The following is a 13,418-nucleotide window of genomic DNA, read 5'->3' on the forward strand; positions in this document are numbered from 1 at the left end:
TCTTCCTCAGATGAAGCTTCCTTAGTACTGCTTGGTGCATTTTGCATCCCAGACAGACTTTGAGAAATCATATTGACTTGTTGAGTCAATATTTTATTCTGAGCCAATATGGCATTCAGAGTGTCAATCTCAAGAACTCCTTTCTTCTGACTAGTCCCATTGTTCACAGGATTCCTTTCAGAAGTGTACATGAATTGGTTATTTGCAACCATTTCAATCAGTTCTTGAGCTTCAGTAGGCGTCTTCTTCAAATGAAGAGATCCTCCAGAAGAGCTATCCAAAGACATCTTGGACAGTTCAGAGAGACCATCATAGAAAATACCTATGATGCTCCATTCAGAAAGCATATCAGTGGGACACTTTCTGATCAATTGTTTGTATCTTTCCCAAGCTTCATAGAGGGATTCTCCTTCCTTCTGTCTGAAGGTTTGGACTTCCACTCTAAGCTTACTCAATTTTTGAGGTGGAAAGAACTTTGCCAAGAAGGCATTGACTAGCTTTTCCCAAGAGTCCAGGCTTTCTTTAGGTTGAGAGTCCAACCATGTCCTAGCTCTGTCTCTTACAGCAAAAGGGAATAGCATCAGTCTGTAGACCTCAGGGTCAACCCCATTAGTCTTGACTGTGTCACAGATTTGCAAGAACGCAGCTAAAAACTGATGAGGATCTTCCATTGGAAGTCCATGGAACTTGCAATTCTGTTGCATTAGAGAAACTAATTGAGGCTTAAGCTCAAAGTTGTTTGCTCCAATGGCAGGGATAGAGATGCTTCTCTCCATAGAAGTCGGGAGTAGGTGCAGTAAAGTCACCCAGCACCTTCCTTGCATTGTTGGTATTGTTGTTGTTTTCGGCTGCCATGTGTTCTTCTTCCTTGAAGAATTCGGTCAGGTGCTCTAAAGAGAGTTGTGCTTTGGCTTCTCTTAGCTTTCTTTTCAAGGTCCTTTCAGGTTCAGGATCAACCTCAACAAGAATGCCTTTGTCCTTGCTCCTGCTCATAAGATAGAGAAGGAAACAAGAAAATATGGAATCCTCTATGTCACAGTATAGAGATTCCTTTAGGTGTCAGAGGAAAAGAAGAGTAGAAGACAGAAGTGGAAAACTCGAACTTAACAAAGAAGATAGAGTTCGAATTTTGCCTTAAGGGATAGTGTTAGTCCATAAATTGAAGGATGTGAGAAGGAGGGAAGTAATTTTCGAAAATTAAGTGGAAAATTTAAAAAATATTTTTGAAAAACATTACTTAATTTTCGAAAATGAAAAGGGAAAAGAAATCAAATGATTTTCGAAAAAGATTTTGAAATTAGAAATCAGAAACATTTGATTGAAAACTATTTTGAAAAAGATGTGGTTACGAAGATATGATTGGTTTTAAAAAGATGTGATTGAGAAGATATGATTTGAAAACAATTTTAAAAGATATGATTTGAAAACAATTTGAAAAGATATGATTTTAAAAATTAATGACTTGCCTAACAAGAAAGGATATGAATCAAACATAAAACCTTCCTCAACAGAAAAGGAAAAAAATGTTCAATCAAATCATTAATTGTTAATAAGTATTTTTGAAAAAGGAAAGAAATTGATTTTGAAAAAGATTTGATTGAAAATTGATTTGAAAAAGATTTGATTTTGAAAAGATTTTGAAAACTTAGAAAAAATCTGATTTGAAAACAAAATCTTCCTCCCCTAGCCATCCTGGCGTTAAACGCCCAGAATGGTATACATTCTGGCGTTTAACGCCCAAAATGCTACCCTTTTGGGCGTTAAACGCCCAACCAGGTACCCTGGCTGGCGTTTAAACGCCAGTCTGTCCTTCTTCACTGGGCGTTTTGAACGCCCAGCTTTTTCTGTGCAATTCCTCTGCTGTATGTTCTGAATCTTCAATTCTCTGTATTATTGACTTGAAAAGACACAAATTAAAAATATTTTTGGATTTTTAATAATAAGGACAAACCAAAATGCAACAAGAATCAAATGACAATGCATGCAAGACACCAAACTTAGCAGTTTGTATACTACTGACACTAACAAAACGAAAATGCATATGAGACACACAAAACACTCAAGTCAATAGAATTCAAAGATCAGAATAAGGAAATCATCAAGAACAACTTGAAGATCAATGAGGACACATGCATGAATGCAATAAGAACAGAAACATGCAATTGACACTAAACTTAGGATGAGACTCTAGACTCAAAAAAGAAATATTTTTGGATTTTATGATTTTATAAATTTTTTTGGATTTTTCGAAAACTATGTAGAAAAAGAAAATAAAGGTATCAAAATTCTTAATGAGAATTCCAGGAATCATGCAATGTTAGTCTAAAGCTTTAGTCTAAAGAAATTAGACATGGCCGGCCAAGCTTCAGCAGGACATTGCATTCAAGAGCTAAATTGATGAAGATCAATCAGCTTTGGTGATGATAAGAACATCACCTTGAAACACTAGAATTCATTCTTAAGAGCTCTGAAAAAAAATACCTAATCTAAGCAACAAGATGAACCGTCAGTTGTCCAGCCTAAACAATCCCGGGCAATAACACCAAAAACTTGATGTTGTTGCCGGATCTTGGCACCGATGTTACCAAAAGCTTGCTCAAAACTTGAACAATCCCCGGCAACGGCGCCAAAAACTTGGTGCGCGAAATTGTGAACTATACTTTTTCACAACTCTCATAATCCCCGGTCATGAACCCCAAAAACTTGGTAGCTCAATACCATGGCATTACACAACTTCGCACAACTAACCAGCAAGTGCACTGGGTCGTCCAAGTAATAAACCTTACGCGAGTAAGGGTCGATCCCACGGAGATTGTTAGTATTGAAGCAAGCTATGGTCATCTTGTAAATCTTAGTCAGGCAAACTCAAATGTATATGGTGATGAACGAAAATAACATAAAAGGTAAAGATAGTGATACTTATGTAATTCATTGGTAGGAACTTCAGATAAGCGCATGAAGATGCCTTCCCTTCCGTCTCTCTGCTTTCCTACAGTCTTCATCCAATTCTTCTTACTCCTTTCCATGGCAAGCTCGTGTAGGGTCTCACTGTTGTCAGCAGCTACCTCCCATCCTCGCAGTGAAAGCTAATGCACACACTCTGTCACAGTGCTGCCAATCACCGGTGTGGTTCCCTCCCCTACTGGAATAGAATCCAGTGATTCTTTTGCGTCTGTCACTAACGCCCAGTAAGTTACAGGTTTGAAGCACGTCACAGTCATTCAGTCATTGAATCCTACTCAGAATACCACAGACAAGGTTTAGACCTTCCGGATTCTCTTGAATGCCGCCATCAGGTCCTGCCTATACCACGAAGATTCCGGTTAAAGAATCCAAGAGATATTCACTAGAGCCTCTTATGCTTGTAGAACAAGAGTGGTTGTCAGTCACTTTGTTCATGGGTGAGAATGATGATGAGTGTCACGGATCATCACATTCATCAAGTTGAAGAACAAGTGATATCTTAGAACAAGAACAAGCGGAATTGAATGGAAGAACAATAGTAATTGCATTAATACTCGAGGTACAGCAGAGCTCCACACCTTAATCTATGGTGTGTAGAAACTCCACCGTTGAAAATACATAAGCATAAGGTCTAGGCATGGCCGAATGGCCAGCCTCCCAATGCTCTAAGATCTAAAGTGATCAAAAGATATAAAGATCCAAAGACTCCTAATACAATAGTCAAAGGTCCTACTTATAGAAAACTAGTAACCTAAGGTGTACAGAAATGAGTAAATGACATAAAAATCCACTTCCGGGCCCACTTGGTGTGTGCTTGGGCTGAGCAATGAAGCAAATTTCGTGCAGAGACTCCTCTTGGAGTTAAACGCCAGCTTTAGTGCCAGTTTGGGCGTTTAACTCCCATTTGGGTGCCAGTTCCAGCGTTTAACGCTGGGATTTCCTGAGGTGACTTTGAACGCCGGTTTGGGCCATCAAATCTTGGGCAAAGTATGGACTATCATATATTGCTGGAAAGCCCAGGATGTCTACTTTCCAAAGCCGTTGAGAGCGCGCCAATTGGGCTTCTGTAGCTCCAGAAAATCCACTTCGAGTGCAGGGAGGTCAGAATCCAACAGCATCTGCAGTCCTTTTGAGTCTCTGGATCAGATTTTTGCTCAGATCCCTCAATTTCAGCCAGAAAATACCTGAAATCACAGAAAAACACACAAACTCATAGTAAAGTCCAGAAAAGTGAATTTTAACTAAAAACTAATAAAAATATAATAAAAACTAACTAAAAGATACTAAAAACATACTAAAAACAATGCCAAAAAGTATACAAATTATCCGCTCATCAATAGCTCTGCTGGAGGATCTCTTCATCTGAAGAAGATGCCTACAGAAGCTCAAGAACTAATTGAAATGGTTGCAAATAACCAATTCATGTACACTTCTGAAAGGAATCCTGTGAACAATGGGACTAGTCAGAAGAAAGGAGTTATTGAGATTGACACTCTGAATGCCATATTGGCTCAGAACAAAATATTGACTCAGCAAGTCAATATGATTTCTCAAAGTCTGTCTGGATTGCAAAATGCACCAAGCAGTACCAAGGAAGCTTCATCTGAAGAAGAAGCTTATGATCCTGAGAACCCTTCAATGGAAGAGGTGAATTACATGGGAGAACCCTATGGAAACACCTATAATCCTTCATGGAGAAATCATCCAAATCTCTCATGGAAGGATCAACAGAGACCTCAACAAGGTTTCAACAACAATAATGGTGGAAGAAACAGGCTTAGCAATGGCAAGCCTTTTCCATCATCTTCTCAGCAACAGACAGAGAGTTCTAAGCAGAATACCTCTGACTTAGCAACCATGGTCTTTGATCTAATCAAAACCACTCAAAGTTTCATGACTGAAACAAGGACCTCCATTAGAAATTTGGAGGCACACGTGGGTCAGCTGAGCAAGAAAATTACTGAACTCCCTCCTAGTACTCTTCTAAGCAATACAGAAGAAAATCCAAAAGGAGAGTGCAAAGCCATCAACATGGCCGAATTTGGAGAGGAGGAAGAGGTAGTGAACGCCACTGAGGAAGACCTCAATGGACGTCCACTGGCCTCCAATGAGTTCCCCAATGAGGAACCATGGGAATCTGAGGCTCAAAATGAGACCATAGAGGTTCCATTGGACTTACTTCTGCCATTCATGAGCTCTGATGAGTATTCTTCCTCTGAAGAGGATGAGTATGTCATTGAAGAGCAAGTTGCTAAATACCTTGGAGCAATCATGAAGCTAAATGACAAGTTATTTGGGAATGAGACTTGGGAAGATGAACCTCCTTTGCTCACCAAGGAACTGGATGACTTGTCTAGGCAGAAATTACCTCAAAAGAGACAGGATCCTGGGAAGTTCTCAATACCTTGTACCATAGGCACCATGACCTTCAAGAAGGCCTTGTGTGACTTAGGGTCAAGTGTAAACCTCATGCCTCTCTCTGTAATGGAGAAGCTAGGGATCTTTGAGGTGCAAGCTGCAAAAAATCTCACTAGAGATGGAAAACAACTCAAGAAAACAAGCTTATGGACTTGTGGAGGATGTTCTGGTAAAGGTTGAAGACCATTACATCCCTGCTGATTTCATAGTCCTAGAGACTGGGAAGTGCATGGATGAATCCATCATCCTTGGCAGACCCTTCCTAGCCACAGCAAAGGCTGTGATTGATGTTGATAGAGGAGAATTGATCATTCAAGTGAATGAAGAATCCTTTGTGTTTAAGGCTCAAGGATATCCCTCTATCACCATGGAGAGGAAGCATGAAGAGCTTCTCTCAAAACAGAGCCAAACAGAGCCCCCACAGTCAAACTCTAAGTTTGGTGTTGGGAGGCCACAACCAACTTCTAAGTTTGGTGTTGAACCCCCACATTCAAACTCTAAGTTTGGTGTTGGGAGGTTCCAACATTGCTCTGAGCACCTGTGAGGCTCCATGAGAGTCCACTGTCAAGCTAATGACATTAAAGAAGCGCTTGTTGGGAGGCAACCCAATGTTATATTTTATCTATTCTCTTTTGTTATTTTATGTTCTTTTGTAGGTTGATGATCATGAGAAGTCACAAAATCAATTGAAAAAGCAAAAACAGAAAGAAAAACAGGAAGAAAAACAGCACACCCTGGAGGAAGAACCTACTGGCGTTTAAACGCCAGTAAGGCTAGCAGATGGGCGTTTAACGCCCAGTCTGGCACCATTCTGGGGGTTTAACGCCAGAAAGGGGCACCAGACTGGCGTTAAACGCCAGAAAAGGGCAAGCACTTGGCGTTAAACGCCAGAAATAGGCACCAGCCCGGCGTTTAACGCTAGAATTGGCCAGAAACGCATTTTTGCATGCTATTTGGTGCAGGGATGACTTTTCCTTGACACCTCAGGATCTGTGGACCCCACAGGATCCCCACCTACCTTACCACTCTCTCTCTTCTTCACCCATTCACCAATCACCTCAACACCTCTTCCCCAAAAACCCTTCACCTATCAAATCCCATCTTTCTCTTCACCACTCACATCTATCCTTCATAAAACCCCATCTACTTCACCCTTCAAATTCAAACCACTTTCCCTCCCAAACCCTCCCATACATGACCGAACCATCACCCTCCCCCACTCCTATATAAACCCATCTTCACTCCTTCATTTTCACACAACATAAACACTCTTTCTCCTCCTTTGGCTGAACCACAAAGCCTCCCCCATCTCCTTCATTTCTTCTTCTCCTAATCTCTTCTTTCTTCTTTTGCTAGAGGACGAGCAAACCTTTTAAGTTTGGTGTGGTAAAAGCATTACTTTTTGTTTTTCCATAACCATTTATGGCATCCAAGGCCGGAGAAACCTCTAGAAAGAGGAAAGGGAAGGCAAAAGCTTCTACCTCCGAGTCATGAGAGATGGAGAGATTAATCTCAAGGGTGCATCAAGACCACTTCTATGAAGTTGTGGCCTTGAAGAAGGTGATCCCCGAGGTCCCTTTTAAACTCAAAAAGAGTGAATATTCGGAGATCCGACATGAGATTCGAAGGAGAGGTTGGGAAGTTCTTACCAACCCCATTCAACAAGTCAGAATCTTAATGGTTCAAGAGTTCTATGCCAATGCATGGATCACCAAGAACCATGATCAAAGTGTGAACCCGGACCTAAAGAATTGGCTTACTATGGTTCGGGGGAAATACTTGGATTTTAGTCCGGAAAATGTAAGGTTGGCATTCAACTTGCGCATGATGCAAGGAGATGAACACCCTTACACTAGAAGGGTCAACTTTGATCAAAGGTTGGACCAAGTCCTCACAGTCATTTGTGAAGCGGGCGCCCAATGGAAAAGAGATTCAAGAGGAAAGCCGGTTCAATTGAGAAGGCATGACCTCAAACCCGTGGCTAGGGGATGGTTGGAGTTTATCCAACGCTCAATCATTCCCACTAGCAACCGGTCTGAAGTTACTATAGACCGGGCTATCATGATTCATAGCATCATGATTGGAGAAGAAATAGAAGTTCATGAGGTTATATCCCAAGAACTTTATAAGGTGGCGGACAAGTCCTCTACCTTGGCAAGGTTAGCCTTTCCTCATCTCATTTGTCACCTCTGTTATTCAGTTGGAGTTGACATAGAGGGAGACATCCCCATTGATGAGGACAAGCCCATCACTAAGAAAAGGATGGAGCACACAAGAGATCCCACTCATCATGAGATCCCTGAGATTCCTCAAGGGATGCACTTTCCTCCACAAAACTATTGGGAGCAACTAAACACCTCCCTAGGAGAATTGAGTTCCAACATGGGACAACTAAGGGTGGAGCACCAAGAACATTCCATTCTCCTCCATGAAATTAGAGAAGATCAAAGAATCATGAGAGAGGAGCAACAAAGACAAGGAAGGGACATTGAGGAGCTCAAGCACTCCATAGGATCTTCAAGAGGAAGAACAAGCCGCCATCACTAAGGTGGACCCGTTCTTTAATTTCCTTGTTCTTTATTTTTCTATTTTTTTGAATTTTAGTGCTTATGTTTATCTATGTTTGTGTCTTGTGATCAGTAGTATCTTAGTGTCTATGCCTTAAAGTTATGAATGTCCTATGAATCCATCACCTCTCTTGAATGAAAAATGTTCTTAATTGAAAAAAGAAAAAGAATTGCATGAATTCTAAATTTTATAACAGTTTAATTATTTTGATGTGGTGGCATTACTTTTGTCTTCTGAATGAATGCTTAAACAGTGCATATGTCTTTTGAATTTGTGGTTCATGAATGTTGGCTCTTGAAAGAATGATGAAAAAGGAGACATGTTACTGAGGATCTGAAAAATCATAAAAATGACTCTTGAAGCAAGAAAAAGCAGTGAATAAAAAAAAATTTTGAAAAAAAAAGAGAGAAAGAAAAAGAAAGAGAAAAAGAAAGAAAAAGAAAGAAAAAGAAAGAAATAAAGTTGTGATCCAAGGCAAAAAGAGTGTGCTTAAGAACCCTGGACACCTCTAATTGGGGACTCTAGCAAAGCTGAGTCACAATCTGAAAAAGTTCACCCAATTATGTGTCTGTGGCATGTATGTATCCGGTGGTAATACTGGAAGACAGAGTGCTTTGGGCCACGGCCAAGACTCAATAAGTAGCTGTGTTCAAGAATCATCATACTTAACTAGGAGAATCAATGACACTATCTGGATTCTGAGTTCCTAAAGAAGCCAATCATTCTGAATTTCAAAGGATAGAGTGAGATGCCAAAACTGTTCAGAGGCAAAAAGCTAAAAGCCCCGCTCATTTAATTAATACTGATCTTCATAGATGTTTTTGGAATTCATTGCATATTCTCTTCTTTTTATCTTGTTTAAATTTTAGTTGCTTGAGGACAAGCAACAATTTAAGTTTGGTGTTGTGATGAGCGGATAATTTGTACGCTTTTTGGCATTGTTTTTAGTATGTTTTTAGTATGATCTAGTTAGTTTTTAGTATATTTTTATTATTTTTTAGTTAAAATTCACTTTTCTAGACTTTACTATGAGTTTGTGTGTTTTTCTGTGATTTCAGGTATTTTCTGGCTGAAATTGAGGGACCTGAGCAAAAATCTGATTCAGAGACTAAAAATGACTGCAGATGCTGTTGGATTCTGACCTCCCTGCACTCGAAGCGGATTTTCTGGAGCTACAGAAGCCCAATTGGCGCGCTCTCAACGGCGTTGGAAAGTAGACATCCTGGGCTTTCCAGCAATATATGATAGTTCATACTTTGCCCAAGCTTTGATGGCCCAAACCGGCGTTCAAAGTCACCCTCAGAATTCCCAGCGTTAAACGCCGGAACTGGGACAAGAATGGGAGTTAAACGCCCAAACTGGCATAAAAGCTGGCGTTTAACTCCAAGAAGAGTCTCTACACGAAAATGCTTCAATGCTCAGCCCAAGCACACACCAAGTGGGCCCGGAAGTGGATTTTTATGTCATTTACTCATCTCTGTACACCCTAGGCTACTAGTTCTCTATATATAGGACCTTTTACTATTGTATTTAGAGCTTTTGATCATGTTTTTATGATTGAACCCTCTTTGGGAGGCTGGCCATTCGGCCATGCCTAGACCTTGTTCTTATGTATTTTCAACGGTGGAGTTTCTACACACCATAGATTAAGGTGTGGAGCTCTGCTGTACCTCGAGTATTAATGCAATTACTATTGTTCTTCTATTCAATTCCGCTTGTTCTTGTTCCAAGATATCACTTGTTCTTCAACTTGATGAATGTGATTATCTGTGACACTCATCATCATTCTCACCTATGAACGTGTGACTGACAACCACCTCCGTTCTACCTTAGATTGGGTGAATATCTCTTGGATTCCTGATACACGATGCATGGTTGATCGCCTGACAACCGAGTGCTCGCCTGACAACCGAGCCAGCCATTCCGTGAGATCAGAGTCTTCGTGGTATAGGCTAGAACTGATGGCGACATTCAAGAGAATCCGGAAGGTCTAACTTTGTCTGTGGTATTCTGAGTAGGATTCAATGATTGAATGACTGTGACGAGCGTCAAACTCCTGAGGGCGGGGCATTAGTGACAGACGCAAAAGAATCACTGGATTCTATTCTGGCCTGATTGAGAACCGACAGATGGATAGCCGTGCCGTGACAGGGTGCGTTGAACATTTCCACTGAGAGGATGGGAGGTAGCCACTGACAACGGTGAAACCCTTGCATAAGCTTGCCATGGAAAGGAGTAAGAAGGCTTGGATGAAGACAGTAGGAAAGCAGAGAGACGGAAGGAACACAGCATCTCCATACGCTTATCTGAAATTCCCACCAATGAATTGCATAAGTATCTCTATCTTTATCTTTATGTTTTATTCGTATATCACCCATATCCATTTGAGTTTGCCTGACTAAGATTTACAAGGTGACCATAGCTTGCTTCATACCAACAATCTCTGTGGGATCGACCCTTACTCGCGTAAGGTTTATTACTTGGACGACCCAGTACACTTGCTGGTTAGTTGTGCGAAGTTGTGTTTATGCCATGGTATTGAACACCAAGTTTTTGGATTCATCACCGGGGATAATTTTTGTTGTGAAAAGTATTGATCACAATTTCATGCACCAAATGCGTGACTGACAACCACTTCCATTCTACCTTAGACCGGGCGCATATCTCTTGGATTCCTTAATCAGAATCTTCGTGGTATAAGCTAGAATTATTGGCGGCATTCATGGGAATCCAGAAAGTCTAACCTTGTCTGTGGTATTCTGAGTAGGATATCGGAATTGAATGACTGTGATGAGCTTCAAACTCGCGATTGCTGGGCGTGATGACAAACACAAAAGAATCAAGGGATTCTATTCCAACATGATCGAGAACCGACAGATGATTAGCCGTGCTGTGACAGAGCATTTGGACCATTTTCACTGAGAGGATGGGATGTAGCCATTGACAACGGTGATGCCCTACATACAGCTTGCCATAGAAAGGTGTGATAAAAATGGGATAAAAATAGTAAGAAAGCAGAGATTCAGAAGGAACACAACACCTCCATACACCTATCTGAAATTCCCACCATTGAATTACATGAGTAACTCTATCTTTATTTTCTGTTTAAATTTATTATTATTATTCGAAAATCCAATAATCTCTTAATATAGATGAATCTGCCTGACTAGGATTTACAAGATGACCATAGCTTGCTTCATACCAACAATCTCTGTGGGATCGACCCTTACTCACGTAAGGTATTACTTGGACGACCCAGTACACTTGCTGATTAGTTGTGCGTAGTTGTGACAAAGTGTGATTCATGTTTGAGAGCACCAAGTCTTTGGAGCCATTGTTGATGATCATAATTTCGCCTACCACATAGTTACTAGACACTAATGATCATGTAATAAAGACACAAACATAGACAAACATGAAGCTCAAAAACTGAAAAACAGAGAGATAAGAACAAGGAAGTTAAGGAATGAGTCCACCTTAGTGAGGGTGGCGCCTTCTTCTTAAAGGACCAATAGAGCACTGGAGCTCCTCTATGTCTCTTCCTTGCCTTTGTTGCTTGATCCCTAGTGATTTTAGTGCTCCTATCCTTAGTTGCTCCCAATAATTGTGTGGAGGGAAATATATCCCCTGATGTATCTCAGGGATTCCTTGATGAGGGAATTCCTTATGCTCTTGTTGAGGTCCATGAGTGGGCTCTCTTGATGTACAGTCAAATGCTCTACTACTGAGCTATGGACCCTTGAGATGAATCTTTCCATCTCCCATGACTCGGAGGTGGAAGCTTTTGTCTTCCTTTTCCTCTTTCTAGAGGTTTTTCCGGCCTTAGGTGACATCAATGGTTATGGAAAAACAAAAAAGCTATGCTTTTACGACACCAAACTTATAATGTTGCTCGTCCTCGAGCAAAAAAAGAAAGAATAGAAGAAGAAGAAGAAGGAAATAGAGGAGATGGAGGGAGGTTTAGGGTTCGGCCAAGGGGAGAGGTATTGATTGTGTGTGTGAAGAATGAAGGAGTATTGAGGGGTTTATATAGTGGAGGGAGAGGGGTATGGTTCGGTCATATAAGGTGGGTTTGGGTGGGAACGAAATTTTGAATTTGAAGGTAGGTGGGGTTTATGGGAAAGAGTGGATGGATGTGAGTGGTGAAGAGGTGATGGGGAAGAGAGATTGAGGTGATTGGTGAAGGGTGTTTGGGGAAGAGTGTTATTGGATAGTGCGAAGAAGAGAGATAGTGAGTTGAGGTAGGTGGGGATCTTGTGGGGTCCACAGATCTTGAGGTGATCCTGTGGGGTCCACAGATCCTGAGGTGTCAACGATTTATCATCCCTGCACCCTTTAGGCATGTAAAATGCCTTTTGCATGCAATCCTGGCATTTAACGCCAGAATGATGCTTGTTTCTGGCGTTAAACGCCACTTCCATGCTTGTTTTGGATGTTCAACGCCAATCTACAGCATGTTTCTGGCGTTTAACGCCAGCCTGATGCTTGTTGCAGGCGTTAAATGCCAGCTTTCCTCAGGGTGCAGTCCTGGCATTTAAACACCAGACTGCTGCTTGTTTCTGGTGTTGAACGCCAGATTCATGCTCTGTTTTGGCGTTGAACGCCAGCCAGATGCTCCTTATTGGCGTTTAATTGCCAGTAAGCTCTTCCTCCAGGGTGTGCTGTTTCTTCTGCTGTTTTTGATTCTGTTTTTAATTTTTCCAATTGTTTTATGACTCCACATGATCATAAACCTAATAAAACATAAAAGAACAATAGAAATATAGATAAATAAAAATTGGGTTGCCTCCCAATAAGCACTTCTTTAATGTCAATAGCTTGACAGTGAGCTCTCATGGAGCTTCACAGATCATCAGAGCATTGTTGGGACCTTCCAACACCAAACTTAGGGTTTGATTGTGGCCTCCCAACACCAAACTTAGAGTTTGATTGTGGGGGCTTTGTTTGACTCTATATTGAGAGAAGCTTTTCATGCTTCCTCTTCATGTTTACAGAAGGATAACCTTGAGCTTTAAATACAAGGTAGTCCCCATTCAATTGAAGGACTAGTTCACCTCTGTCAACATCAATTACAGCTCCTACTGTGGCTAGGAAGGATCTTCCAAGAATGATGGATTCACTCTCATCCTTCCCAGTCTCTAAGATTATGAAATCAGCAGGGGTGTAAAGGCCTTTAAGCTTTACCAACACGTCCTCTACCAATCCATAAGCTTGTTTTATTGACTTGTCTGCCATCTTTAATGAGATTTTTGCAGCTTGTACCTCAAAGATCCCCAGCTTCTCCATTATAGAGAGTGGCATAAGATTTATACCTGACCCCAGGTCACATAGAGCCTTCTTAAAGGTCATAGTGCCTATGGTACAGGATATCAAGAATTTACCAAAATCTTGTTTCTTTTGAGGTAGAGTTTGCTGAACCCATGTATCTAGTTCACTAATGAGCAAGGGAGGTTCACCTTTCCAAGTCT

The 13,418-nt window shown here is 41.0% G+C and overlaps 1 non-coding gene across 1 annotated transcript; it reads left to right on the top strand.

The window, feature by feature from the left end:
• Positions 1–341: 341 nt before the first annotated feature.
• LOC112718952 (small nucleolar RNA R71) lies at positions 342–449 on the top strand. Its single transcript, XR_003161277.1, has one exon. It is a non-coding gene; the product is annotated as a small nucleolar RNA R71 (small nucleolar RNA).
• The last annotated feature ends 12,969 nt before the right edge of the window (positions 450–13,418 follow it).

This window comes from Arachis hypogaea, chromosome 10 (assembly GCF_003086295.3).
Source record: "Arachis hypogaea cultivar Tifrunner chromosome 10, arahy.Tifrunner.gnm2.J5K5, whole genome shotgun sequence".
Lineage (NCBI taxonomy): Eukaryota > Viridiplantae > Streptophyta > Magnoliopsida > Fabales > Fabaceae > Arachis > Arachis hypogaea.